Source organism: Ambystoma mexicanum, chromosome 6p, assembly GCF_040938575.1.
Source record: "Ambystoma mexicanum isolate Mex_15411 chromosome 6p, UKY_AmexF1_1, whole genome shotgun sequence".
In the NCBI taxonomy this organism is placed as follows: domain Eukaryota; kingdom Metazoa; phylum Chordata; class Amphibia; order Caudata; family Ambystomatidae; genus Ambystoma; species Ambystoma mexicanum.
The window spans coordinates 516,134,350-516,146,929 of NC_090935.1; the positions used below are offsets into that span (position 1 = coordinate 516,134,350).

The window sequence follows — 12,580 nt, forward strand, 5'->3', positions numbered from 1 at the left end:
CGCTCTCTGTCTTCCATCTCATGTGTTCCTGGTGTGCATGCTGGAGGCAATGCAAAGTTGCCCTTAGGATATTACAACTTGGAGGTGGAAAACAATAAATCCGATTTGCTGGCAGCGAATTTGCAAGAAAACATCGGCCAAGAAATTGCCTCAACACGTGCGCTGCACAGCCATAAATCACTGAGGTCAGGTGGGGTGCGAGACACACAAAAACCCGCTGTAGTTTCAAACAAGGTTTGAAAAACAAACCCACCGGCATCTAAATATAACAGCCCGTGTACGGCATGGGGACTTCCTTCCTAGTTCCTCCCCACTTCTTTTCCTAAACACGTAGACGAAAACGTATTACGTATAAAAACGTCCATACGTCATTTTATTGTAAAGGCATTTCAGAAAGTGTCGGCAAACTTTTAAACACACATACAATGCTATCGGGTCTCCTTTGGACTTTACATGTGTGTTTAAATTGATAATGAAAGCAACATAAGGCCTCCGTTGAGCAATCGCTATTTTTCAGTTTCCAGGCAGCATCAGGTGAGCGCATGTGTTACAGTTCTTGTAATGACTTTTACATTTCTTTTGGCATCCGTTAATTCAGTTCTCGCTCCTTTGTTGTTACATTGGTAAGGAGGGCCCTTTTGAAACCCCTGGAAATGTACGTTATAGAGGCTGCAGCTGAAGCTGTAATTCGTTGAATTGTACTCATCACATGTTGAAATTAAAAATTGTAAGTACGTGACTTGCTAAACATCTGGTTTTGAAATTGCCGAGGGCAACATGTTGTTGTTGGTATTGTAGACACAGTAGCTGCTCGGAAGGTCATGTACGGTACTGTTCAGGCTCTAGATTGCTCGCAGATGCAGTAACTGCTGTACAGCTACACAGACCGTGGTCTGGTGTAAGTGGCTTTCTATTACCTGGCGCAGGTATTATACAATAATGCCTGCGCCGGCTAATAATTGCAGACGTGAACTGTCTCCAGTTCCAGTGCCTACTCTAGAAGTAATGATTCTCCAGGGCTAATGGCTGCAGATCCAGTACTTTCTTTGGGCCTTATGACCCTTCTGTGGATAATAAATGCAGGCACACTGTTTGTTACTGGTGTAAAGGCTGCAGACACAAAAACACCGCCCCGATTAATAGCAGAGCGAACGAGTGCAGACACAATACCTGCTCTGGGACTGATCACTTATGATACAGTACGTACATGCTCACCAGTTACATCTTACAATACGTGCCTGGGGCAAATCATTACAGACACATTCCCGGATCTGGGATACCGATTCCAGACAGTACCTGCCTGGAACTAATGACGTTTGATACAGTACCTGCTAATCCCTTACATATGACAGAATACCTGCCTTTGGATTATAACAGACGCAATACCTGCTCTGCGACAGTGATGGCATCATGCATAGTACGTACGTAGGGGCTAACGATTCCAATCACACTATCAGCTCTGGTGCTGATGGTAGTTAAAACGATACCTGCTCCAGAGTAAATCTGGGATTAATTACTGCAGAAACAGTGAAAGCCCTGTGCACCCTTTCCTTCCCGTGTGTCCTTTACGGTTATTAATTCCCTCTGACACTTTGATCTAACGATTTTCAAAACGTGTTTGGTGCAACTTATGGGATGCTCATTCACTTCACTTGCGCCAAAAAGGTGGTGTATCGTGCAAAAAGGACATTTAAATGTGTACATCATAGTTGTGCACATTGAGGTGCTCCTTTCACACCAAATGCTCAACTGCGCTAGGCAGATGGTGGAAAGGGGGTTCTGGGCATTTTCAATTAAATCCTGATTTTCAATAGAGGTGCACCTTTCAAAGCACAGGGGGGGGGGACCGTTCCCTGTTCCTATTTGGAACATGTCCAGGGCGATATAAAATGTATGGGAAGGTCACTTGTGATCTTCTCATGCAATGAGTGAGTGATTGCTGTTTGTGAATAAGCGAGTGAATGTGAATCGAAGAATGTGTGTTTTGTGCTGGGCCAGGGAGCTGGTTTTGGCTGGCAGAGGTAGCAGAATAACAATGCACTTTAAAAATGTGTTTTACTTTATTGGCATGTTCAACAGTTAAGAACACATGTAACCAACATTGCACCCAGTTCTGATTTTGTGAGTGGCCAGCTCTCTCGCCAGCCGGTATATGGGCCCTTGCACCGTTTGAGAAGGCCCCCCCCTCCATAGTCCTCACCTGCCTTAGAAACTTCAGCCATATCTCCTCCCAGCTTCCTGTGAAGGCATCCTCCCCAAGTGGAGCAAGTATTCACACTAGCAATCTCACTTTGCTCAGGCACCATGCAGCCCCCCGAGTCCCGCTGCAAGTGATGGAGGACAATGCCCAAGTCCAAGAGAAATCTTTGGGGATCCCTTTGAATTTAATAGGTCACCCACTCCAGTACCGCAAAGTTCCAGATTTTACTAACCCATTCATGTGTTTCCATTTGTGTACCACCACAAGTATTGCCGGCACTATCAGGATGACTTATGTCTTTTCCAGAACCCAGCCTATTCCCAGGATGGCCATCCGCATGTTGCCCGGAATCTGACTCCCAAAAATACTATTCATTGCGGCACGGACCATGTCCCAATATGGCTGTATTGTGAAAACAAAATCAAAATATCGAGGCTGAGTACCCCAAAAGGAAATACACCGGACACGGGATACAAAGGAACATACAAAGTACTTTAATTTATACTGAATTCAGTTACAAAGAACAGAACAAAATCAGATGGCTATCGGCCCTCAGTGCAACACAGCGAATTCCAGTGTGGTTCAGTGTGTTCAGTGAGAGACGCTGTACATTAGAATTCATGGCTATTTTATACTATTTGCAAACACGATGTCCAACCCTACTTCGGGTTAATATTCCTCTAATACATTACTGATCTAGGGTTCATGCCGGGTCCGCATAGCCACATGTAACTGGTTTGCTTTTAATACATATATCAACAAGCCTACACGGCAACTGTGTATTCTGGGATTTCCCATGCAGGTCTTCTCAAACATTAATACAATGTAGTTAAACAAGTGTTCTACGTTCAGTATTTGAATACATTGTTCCTAACATATGCTCGTGGATTAGTGTCATTGCACAAGTAATCCTTTACACACAGGTCAACGAAGGACAAGGTCTCAGTTCACAAGTGGCCTGCAGGCAAGTTACATATTAGCTACTTACAGAGGTCAAGACGGCCATGTTGTATTTCGGAATGACATCGTCCACCATTTTAACTCGCAGGGTGGCTTTACAAAGCGAACCTAAAATGGCGGATCGACCTAAAATGGCGGTTTACATTGATTTTAAGGTCGGGACCTTGCAACACGGATTTCTTCGCAAGCAGTTTAGCGTAGGCCAATATACATATATTCATTGCAGGCACGATATAATTTCTCATTTGACAGTATGACTGGGCATTTCCACTAGATATGCTTCCACAAACCCAGTTGCCCACATCCCCTCCAGCAGAGCGCTGACGCAGTTGGGTAGAATTGATGTAGTTTTTTTCCGGGGTGGGATGCCATTGGACCATTCCCTTCACCCACATCTCCTGAATCTGGATGCCCCGTGTGAGCTTGGGGTTATCTGCCCATAACTTAGATCACACCCTCCAGCGGATTGCTCCACTGCTCCAAATAGTGCCATGCCTGGCTCCTTGCCCCTTCTCCTATTATCCCATATAACGCTCCTACCAAATGCCTGTTATGGATCGTTCAAAGGGAGTGAGATCACTGGTGACCGCTGGCCTGACCATTGGGTTCATAAGCCAGTGCCTCAGTTGAGTAGCAATACCTCTCCCCCTCATCTAGCCCAAAGTCCTGCTTGCACTGTTCAAAGGATTTGATGTCCTGACCCAAGAACATGTCACATAGTTTGTGGCACCCTGCCTCCTCCCACCCATTGAAAACACCCTTTCCATACCCAGTGTTTACTGGGAATTCCTAAACAGCGATGTCGGTGGGGAGGGGAAGGTGGTCAAGTTCACCCTCCGCACCAGCTCATCCCATGAGTCCCCCACCAGGGCTCCTATCCTGCTACGGTACATGTTTGCAGGTCTATTCCACTAGGGTCGCGCAACACCTCGTCCAGCGGTGAGCCCACCACCATGCTTTGTCCATTCAACACCAGATCTTCGCACGATCGCCCCTCAACCCATCCCGGATCACTCTAATTTGAGATGAATGGAAATGGGGCCGGAGGTTTGGTGCTCCCAGCCCTCCCTTGCTTCTGGGAGACATTAGCATCTGCATAGCTACTCTGGGTCTCTTGTGGTTCCAAATAAATGACCCCACATGTTTTTGAAGGGTCCTGAAGAAACCTTGGGGTTCCCCCACTGGTAGGGCCGTGAAATAGTACAGGATGTTTGGCAAAATCACACCCCAGCTAGTATATGGATAAGGGCACCTCGGGCCTCCAGATGAGCTTCGGACCAGGGCTTTTTATGCACGAAAATCATTTTCCTGTGTACATTTACACACCAGTTTAGAGCAGAGGGCAGTCAAAGTTCAGGTTACTTGACAGAAACCGGGATGCTTCTTTTGATTTTGAGGGGACGGTCTAGTTTAATTGACTTGTGGGCATTTATTTGTAACCCTGCCACCTCCCCAAAGAAGTTCCTGCAAGATCCCTGGGAATGAGATTTCTGGTTTGATAGTTTATTTTTTTTATAATGCACTTATAAGCGAGTGTTTCAAGGTGCAACCAGGCATGGAAGGGAAAACAAGACAAACAATCCTACTAGGCCTAGTATCATTCAGACCGTGGAAATGCGCAGACAAGAAGTGCATGGAAGAGGAAGGGGTGGGAGGAGTGCAACAGGGCCCTGGGTTAAGTGCAAGGAAGGCAGGGCCTCCAAGGGGAGCATGCCCTGGAAATGCAAGGGAGGCCAGGTGGCAGTGCAGGGGGTCCAAAGGCAAGTGTGAGCGACTGGAAGGGGTTAGGGGGTGAGGGCAGGCATCCTATACTACTCGGAGGAGCACCAGGTAGCCAGTCAAAGAACTGAGCAGGAGGAAGGGAAGGATAGCGGAGGGATGGCGGAGAGAAAAGGGGAGGGGAAAGGTTAGCAGAGGAGAAAAGAAAGGTCTTGAGGAGCTTACAAACCGTGTTGTGAATGTGATGGAGAGGAAGGACCCAAGTTCAACCTGGGAAGGTCGGTCCAAGCGGAAAGAGGATATCCACCCCAGAGCCTGATTCCCGATGCCCAGGGTATCTTGGAGATGACTGATTATGATGTGGTTCACTGTGTCAAAAGCGGAAGAAAGGTTGCGGAAGATGACGACATAGGGAGAGTTAATTAGAGCAAATCTTCGTGGGTGTTCAGGAGAGCAGTTTCCGTGCCTCTGGCTGCTCTGAAGACAGACTGATGGTCACAGAGACAACCAACCGATTCAGTGTGCAGGGTTAGCTGGGAGATGGCAAATTTCTCCAGTAGTTTGCCCAGGAAAGGAGGGATAGAAATCGGGCAATAGTTTGCTGGGATGGGGGATCGGTGGAAGGCTTTTTGAGCAGGTTGTGCATAAGGGAGCACTTGAGAGGAGAGGGGAAAAACTCTTGTGAAGGAGTGGTTGCAGAGATCGACCAAGGCTAGAGCGAGAGTCAATCTTGTCCATAATGGTTCTGGAGGGGCAGAAAGACACCTGTTTTGATGATACTTTGATAGACCGAACATGTCTGATAACCTCATCAGGTATGAGAGGAGGAGGGGATGGGGGTCGGCGGTGGGCGAGGGAGCCCCGAGACAGGTAGAGGGAGGGAGGCAGGAAGGAGAGCTGATGAGTGAGGACAGGATATCCTGAGTTTTAGTGGTGAAATGAGAAGCCAGGGCCGAACAGAGGGCCTGGGTGAGTGTGGTAGAGGAAGATGCTGCAGTAGGATTGGCCTGCTCCTTGCAGATTTTAAAAGGTTTGTCTGTGTTAGATGCTGCATAGTTGCAGGCTTGAATGTGGACTTTTTTGGATGGCGTCTATATTGACTTTGGAGTAGGCAGCAGACCACTTTTTTCACAGGGTGAACTTGAAGCTCCCCATTTCTGTTCAGCTGCTTTGCACTTGTGTTTCAGGGCAGCCAGGTCGGAGTCGTTCCAAGAATTGCACTTTTTGGCAGGCTTCAGGCGAATCCTCATGACCGGGGCAAGGATGTTAAGAGTGTTGAAAATGGAAAAGTGAAAGTTGGCAAGGGCTGTGTCGGGATGGGAGTCAGCCCCAGGAGTAGGTGGAGGCAAATGCTGCCACTGACAATCTCTTCATGGGTGGGATGACCGTGAAGGAGGGTGGCAGTGCTGGGTGGGCCATTGCCTGGGAGCAGGAAGCTTCAAGTGGGAAGAGAGAAGAAAGTGGTCGGTCCAGGAGAGAGGAGTAGTGGGAGGGCTAGAAAGAGGGATTCCAGAGGAGATGAGAGCATCCACGGTGTGTCTGGCAGAGTGGGTGAGACCAGAGGGTAGAATAGAAAGGAAGCAAGTCGCAGAGGTTGCAGAAAAGGCCAGAGGAGTCGGGAGAGCCCAGGTGGATGTTGAGATTCCCAAGGAGGAGAAGTTGGGAGGTAGAAAAGTTGTCAGCCCACTCGGAGAGGAAAAGGGTGGCCTGTAGAAGGTGACCAGGGTCAGAGAAGCCAGAAGAGACAGAGCCTGCAGACCAGGCATTCGAAGGAGGAGTAGACTTGAGTGGGAATGATGGACTGGAATCCACTCAGGAAAGATCAGTGCCACTCTGCCACCGGGCTTGTTGGGCCTGAGCTTGGAGAGGATCTTGTAGCCCACAAGGAGAAATGTGTCAAAACGTGTGACGACAGAGCTGGCCTTGAACCATGTCTCGGTAAGAGCGAGAACATCTAGATCCAGCATTTCAAGGAGGTGGCAGATGCCAGAATGGTCTGGCAGCAGAGCCACATTTTAGAGTAGCAGTGTGGAGCAGGTTGCCACTTTTGAAAGACTTGGGCGTGGTACACTTGGAAAGGTGTAGCCACCGGAAGAGGCATAGGAGCCTGGGAGGTAGAGAGAGGAGTAGGCAGAGAAGCCAAGGAAGACTGGGATGGCCGAGAGGCCAGAGAGATGGCGACCAAGGGAGGCGAGGTAGCTGGGAGAGATGCAGCTGCCAAGGGGGCCAGGAGTAGCGAAGAGAGGGTGTGGCAAGGAAGCCAAGGAAGTAGATGACAAGGGAGCCAGAGTAGCTGAGGCACTGGGTGGCAAGGGGGCCAGGAGAGCTACAGCGGGCAAGGGGGCCGGAGTAGCTGAGGGAGGGGCTGCCAAGGAGGTAGATGGCAAGGGAGCCAGAGTGGAGGACGAAGGTGGCCAAGGGGCCAGTACAGAGGTTGCCAGGGTGGCAGAAGGAAGAAAGGGAGGCGCCTATCCAAAAGTAGAAGGTTGGGCTGAGGCTCTTGTACCAGGATGGTACCATTGAGATGTACATTAATGATCACTCTGGAGGAATGGAAGGAGGCTAAGAGGACCTCCCAGCAGGTGCCTCCATTAATGGGTGAGGAGGAGTAAGGAGAGAGCAGAGTGACCATATGAAGGGTCCATAGGTTGAGTGACGGTACTGCAAAGAGGATGTTGTCTCTGGCGGAAGCACTGACGTACTGACATAGGTGTTGGCGATGGGAAGGCCTGAGTTGGAGACTAGTGTGTCCTTCTTAAGCCTCTTCTTACCAGACTTGGTGAAAGGAGAAGGATGGGAGATATTGAAACAATTGGAGAAGATGGGGGTGTGGGGAGGGGGGCGGGGGATGGACAGTACCATAGTGGGTGTGGGGGAGAGGAGGCACTTTGCAAGGCTGAGCAATTGTGTTGCAGGGGAGAGGTACGATGGGAGGTGGAGAGAGAGATGGGGAGAATACAAGAGATACACAAGCGGGGAAAAGGCTAAGAACAGTAGGTTATAGTAGGGTTAGAATGTCTACAACAAAGTGCAATTAACAGAAACAGCTGCAGGCAAAGAGTTCAACAGTGGGGTCTGGCTCAGAGCTCCCTATGTGGAGAGCTGGAAGCCAGGGTGGGAGAACCTAGAGCAGTGGAGAAAGGCCTAATACTGGCTCTGTCATCACGAGGGGCATGTCATCAGCAAATGCTATGGCTCCATGCTCCTCACCTCCAAAAGGAATCCCACGAATATCCTGGGAGGCCCTTATGCTGGCCAAGAGTGGCTCCAGGTGAATGGCGTATAAGAGCGGCGAGAGCGGGCAACCCTGCTTACTTAGTGCCTCATGAGACCTTGATCCTCTGGGAAAGTTGCCAGGCACAAGGAGGGAGTCTGGTAGTTGGCTCTTACCATTAAAAGGAATTTAGAACCGAATCCCATAACCTTCATGTTATGAAAGAGGAATGGCCATTCAACCCGGTCGAATGCCTTCTCAGCATCCAACACTAGCCGAAGTGCGTGGGTTCTAGATGTATTTACTTTTTCAATCAGGTGACCGACACGACAAATGTTATCCGAGGTCTGCCTATGTCTAATAAATCCCGACTGCTTTGGATCAATGAATTTGGGGAGGAACTTATCCAGGCGTAACGCCAGAGCCTTGGTGTTGATCTTTGTGTCTAGATTAATAAGGGCAATCAGCCAGTACAAGCCGCATAGAGTGACATCCTTACCCGGCTTGGGGAGCAGCACAACCTTGTCTTCTATTGTCGAGGTGGGTTTATAGCTAATATTTCGAATTCAATTATTTCGAATGCAAAAATGTCAAACATACCGTCGAGGTGATACACCCTGCCCCCCTAAAAGAGCTGAAGAGCTGGACTAAGCGCAGCATCAGTGCGTCTGACGGTTTTGTAGAAACACACTGAGAAGCCGCTCTGAGCCTTTCCTGATGGCAAGGCCGCTATAGCCACCCTTACTACTTCTGGAGTAATGTCTCCCTCAGGTTATTAACATTCTTGAGGTGTGATCTTGGAGAGAGGGCACTGGGACAGGTATTCTCATTGGGCTCCCTCCTTGGGGGAATCAGATATGTACAGGGTTGAATAACATTCCGTGAACGCTGACATTATGTCAGGTTGAGCAGTGCTTTCTTGCCCCCCAACGCCCCTGTCTTTATTTTAAGGATTGACCTCAAAGCTTCTTTTTTTCCTAATTGACCTCGCTAACCGGCAATCCGCCTTATTGGCTTTGACATAATACCTCTGTTGGAGGTAGAGCAATGGAACGCTCCACAGCTCTAGTCTACAAAACATCTAATTGCTTCCTAATCAGCCGAGATTCCCTTTGCACCGTACTAATGTGATATTTGCCATTTGAGCCATTATTTAAGTTTAGCTTCCAATTCCTCCACTACTGTCTTCTCTTGAGTCCCACGCCAGATTAAAGTCGCCTACCAATATTATCTGCCCTTTGGCAAAAGTCTCCAGTTTGGTCCGTGTTGCCCCCAAGAACCTATCTTGCCCCGCATTGGGGGCATAGATTGCCACTGTATATGTCCCCCTCTCCCATTGGAAAGGGACCATCAGATATCTACCCCCTGTGTCCCTCTCTGTAGCTATGAACTGGAAGTCTGGAATGTCCTAAATAGCATTTAACACTCCCGCCCCCGTCTCCCCTGGGGCGTTGGATTGGAACACATGGCAGTACCCCTTGATTTATAGCTTATGCCTGCCCTCTTCTGAATGTGTCTCATGGAGGGCTACAATTCCCGGCTTTCTGCACCCCAGGAAATGTTCCAACTTCCATTGTATTGTTTTTGTATAGCTCCTATACACTGTAAACTTTGAAAGCACTTTCCCGGGGGGCGAGGGGGGTTTGGGACAAGGGGGGTGGGGGGAGCAGTGGCTCACATCCCGTGGAATTCTGAGACGATAATAGTCTGCACAGAGTAGGTGCGGAAAATACATTTAACAGTTGAGACAAAGCAAATGGGCCTGATGGCGGTTCTGCAGTTTTACCAGTGCAAATTATGAGGAGAGAACAGTACAGACTTATCTTCAGGCATGTTGCATTTGAATCGTGCAAGTGCCTAGACAGTAACGGGGAGGGAGAGGTCCATGTACCACCAGTTGGTGGAGACTAGGCTAAGTGCAAAGAGAGCCACTCTCTTGGATTATTTCTAAGTGCAGTGTGGGTGGGCGTAGGGCCCTGAGGCAAGTGCGATAGGCAGGGGTGCCCGGGACAGGTGAGACTCTGCGGTAGACGAGGCGGCTAGTCAGCAAACTGTAACAAAGAGGAGGGACAGATGGAGAGAGCAGACAGCTAGGGTAGCAGGGAAGAGGGAGAGCAAAGGAAGAGAAGAGGAAGAGTTTCCAGAACTTAACAATGTCCGGCTCAAGATGGAGGGCGGCAGGGAGGCGGCTGTTCCAGGGGCAGGCACCTGCTGAAGATGGATCTCCCTCCAACTCTCTGCTTGGAGAACAGGCTCACTCGCAGAAGGTTGGAGGTAGATGAGCGGAGGTCTCGTGAGGGACAGTATTTGGGTAGGTCCCAGGCCCCAGAAAGCCTTGTGGACAATGCAGAGCGTCTTGAACGTGATATTTCAGCCACAGGGAGCCAGTGAAGGGATTTCAGCGCCGGGGAGATGCGGTCCCTGGGCTTGAGGCCAAGGATAAGTCTCGCAGTTCTGCTCTGGATGAGCGGCAGAGGATGCAGGGCCAAAGAAGGGAGGTTGAGGAAGAGGCTTTTGCAATTCTCCAGCCTAAGGAGAACCAAGGCTGTGGAGACAGTGAGCGCTGGGGTAAAGTGACAATAGGTGGAGTACCTCTGATGCAGTATAGCTGATAGTCTGACATTTTAGAGATGTCAGAGAAGGCAAGAGTGGAGTCGAAGATGACCCCAACGTTTTTTTTTCCTCGCTGATGGTTGCGGGAGCAGGGCCAAGGGAGGCCGGCCAGAGTGAAAGTGGAAGAACAGGAGCATGGGTCCCAATGACACGATCTGTCTTATTGGCATGGAGGCAGAGGTAGTTTGCTACACACCATGACTCAATAGTGGACAGACAATCACAGGGAGGAGGAAGAGGCTGCTGAGGGTAGCCTGAACGATATTTGCATGTCATCCGTGCAACACTGGAAGTGTTCTCTTAACCAGGGAATTAAGCCCCCCCGCCGTTTAAGGAGGTCACCTGAAGCACTTCCCTCTTTCCCATGCTTGTCTTGCTGTGCGGCTCGCACTAATGATGAATGGTTGCTGTTGGGATTCCCCCTCTAGCTCTGCCCGATCCTCCATCTCTGGAATTGAGCCCTTGTAAAAACCCAGAGTAAATCTTTGCCGGTCCCCCTAAGCCCATGTAGATAAACCAAGACCTCCTATAATACCCATCTCTTCCTGGTACCTTTACCCTAACTACCCTCCTCTTTCTTTAAGCGTGGCGCTCCAGTGTCGATGGCCGTGTGGGCACCTTCCCTCGTCGGGGGTTTAACCAAGCCCCTTGGGCCCCGTGTTTTTGAGCCCCTTGTCGAAAACTTTGCCCACATTTTCCTCTTGAGCAGTTCTCTTGTCGGTCTTTGTTCTTGCCTTAGTGACTCATCGTCCTCAATCTTCAGGAACCTTTTACCTTCCTTGCAGGTGGTGAAGCTGTTTCCCTTCCCATTCGAACAGTAGTCCAAAGGTCAATTTATAGCGTATGACCGCCAGCATTAGGGCACGCACCCCCGGGCCCATCATCCAACGCTTCACTAGGGTGGTCTGGGCCAGCTCCTGGAATCGCTTAAGTTCTGAGCCATTTTAGCTGATTTGGCCCTCCTTGCAGCCACCATCGCCTTCTTCTGCCCGTACTTGTGTAAGGCCACCAGTACATCTGTCTGGCCTCTGGCGCTCCCCTCTTTGGCCCCACTCTGTATGCGGTCCAGCTCTATCCCTGACTAGTCTTCCGCCTCCAGCATGTGCGCGAACGTCTGCTGCGCCATCGTGTGTAGATCCTTGTCTGCCACTGCCTGAGCGAGGCCTTTTATTCTGATGTTGGATCTTCTTGAGTGGTTTTCGAGGTTCTGCGCGGCCCTTGCTAATTGCTCTACCAGCTTGTCGATCTTCCTTGTGTCCTCTACGACCTCTTGTATGGCGCTCTGCTGCATCGGTACGCTCCTCTAGTTTCGTTCTGTTCCCCCTTCACCGCTCGCAAAGATTGGGACCGTTGCGCTTGCAACATGCTCAAATGCGATTGAATGGTGTTTGGTATCTTGTCCCCAAAATCCTGAAAGCATTGGCGAAGGACATCCTGGGTGACCTTTGGGGTGACTTCTCAACGTGTCCAAATCCTCTCCTGCCCCCAGCTGGTACCCCGCTGTCTCTGCGCCAGAGTCTCTGCAAATTGCCCTCTGTGGTTTCTTCACCGACCTGGGGGCAGCTTGCATGTTCTTCCCCTTGTTTTTGGGCATGGTGCATTGGCAGGTCTGCTAGGTGGAGCCCTGCCCCCTCCTTTTCCTGATACCGTGGTGCACCCTTTGGACCTCTTCTGGCCACTCTTTCAGGGTGTAACCCACTCCCTCTGCCGATTTGTTGGTCCGCCCTTGACCGTACGGTTGGGGGTGGGGAGGTTGGAACTCCCCTCTAACTGTGCGCATTTGAGCCACGGTTTGTCCTCCTCTGGTTTCAATGACCCTCCTCCTGGTGCCAGGATCACTCTGCCCTGAGCCCGTCCAAATGGCCTCCCCCTTA

The 12,580-nt window shown here is 50.0% G+C and overlaps 1 protein-coding gene across 3 annotated transcripts in view; it reads left to right on the plus strand.

The window, feature by feature from the left end:
* The first annotated feature begins 383 nt into the window (after nucleotides 1-383).
* The window catches only part of SMIM15 (small integral membrane protein 15), a 148,796-nt gene continuing 136,599 nt past the window's right edge, over nucleotides 384-12,580 (plus strand). For all 3 annotated transcript variants that reach the window (XM_069627330.1, XM_069627332.1, XM_069627331.1), the window contains exon 1: nucleotides 384-534. The gene's annotated coding sequence lies outside the window, so the exon portion shown is untranslated. The remainder of the gene's footprint in view (nucleotides 535-12,580) is intronic.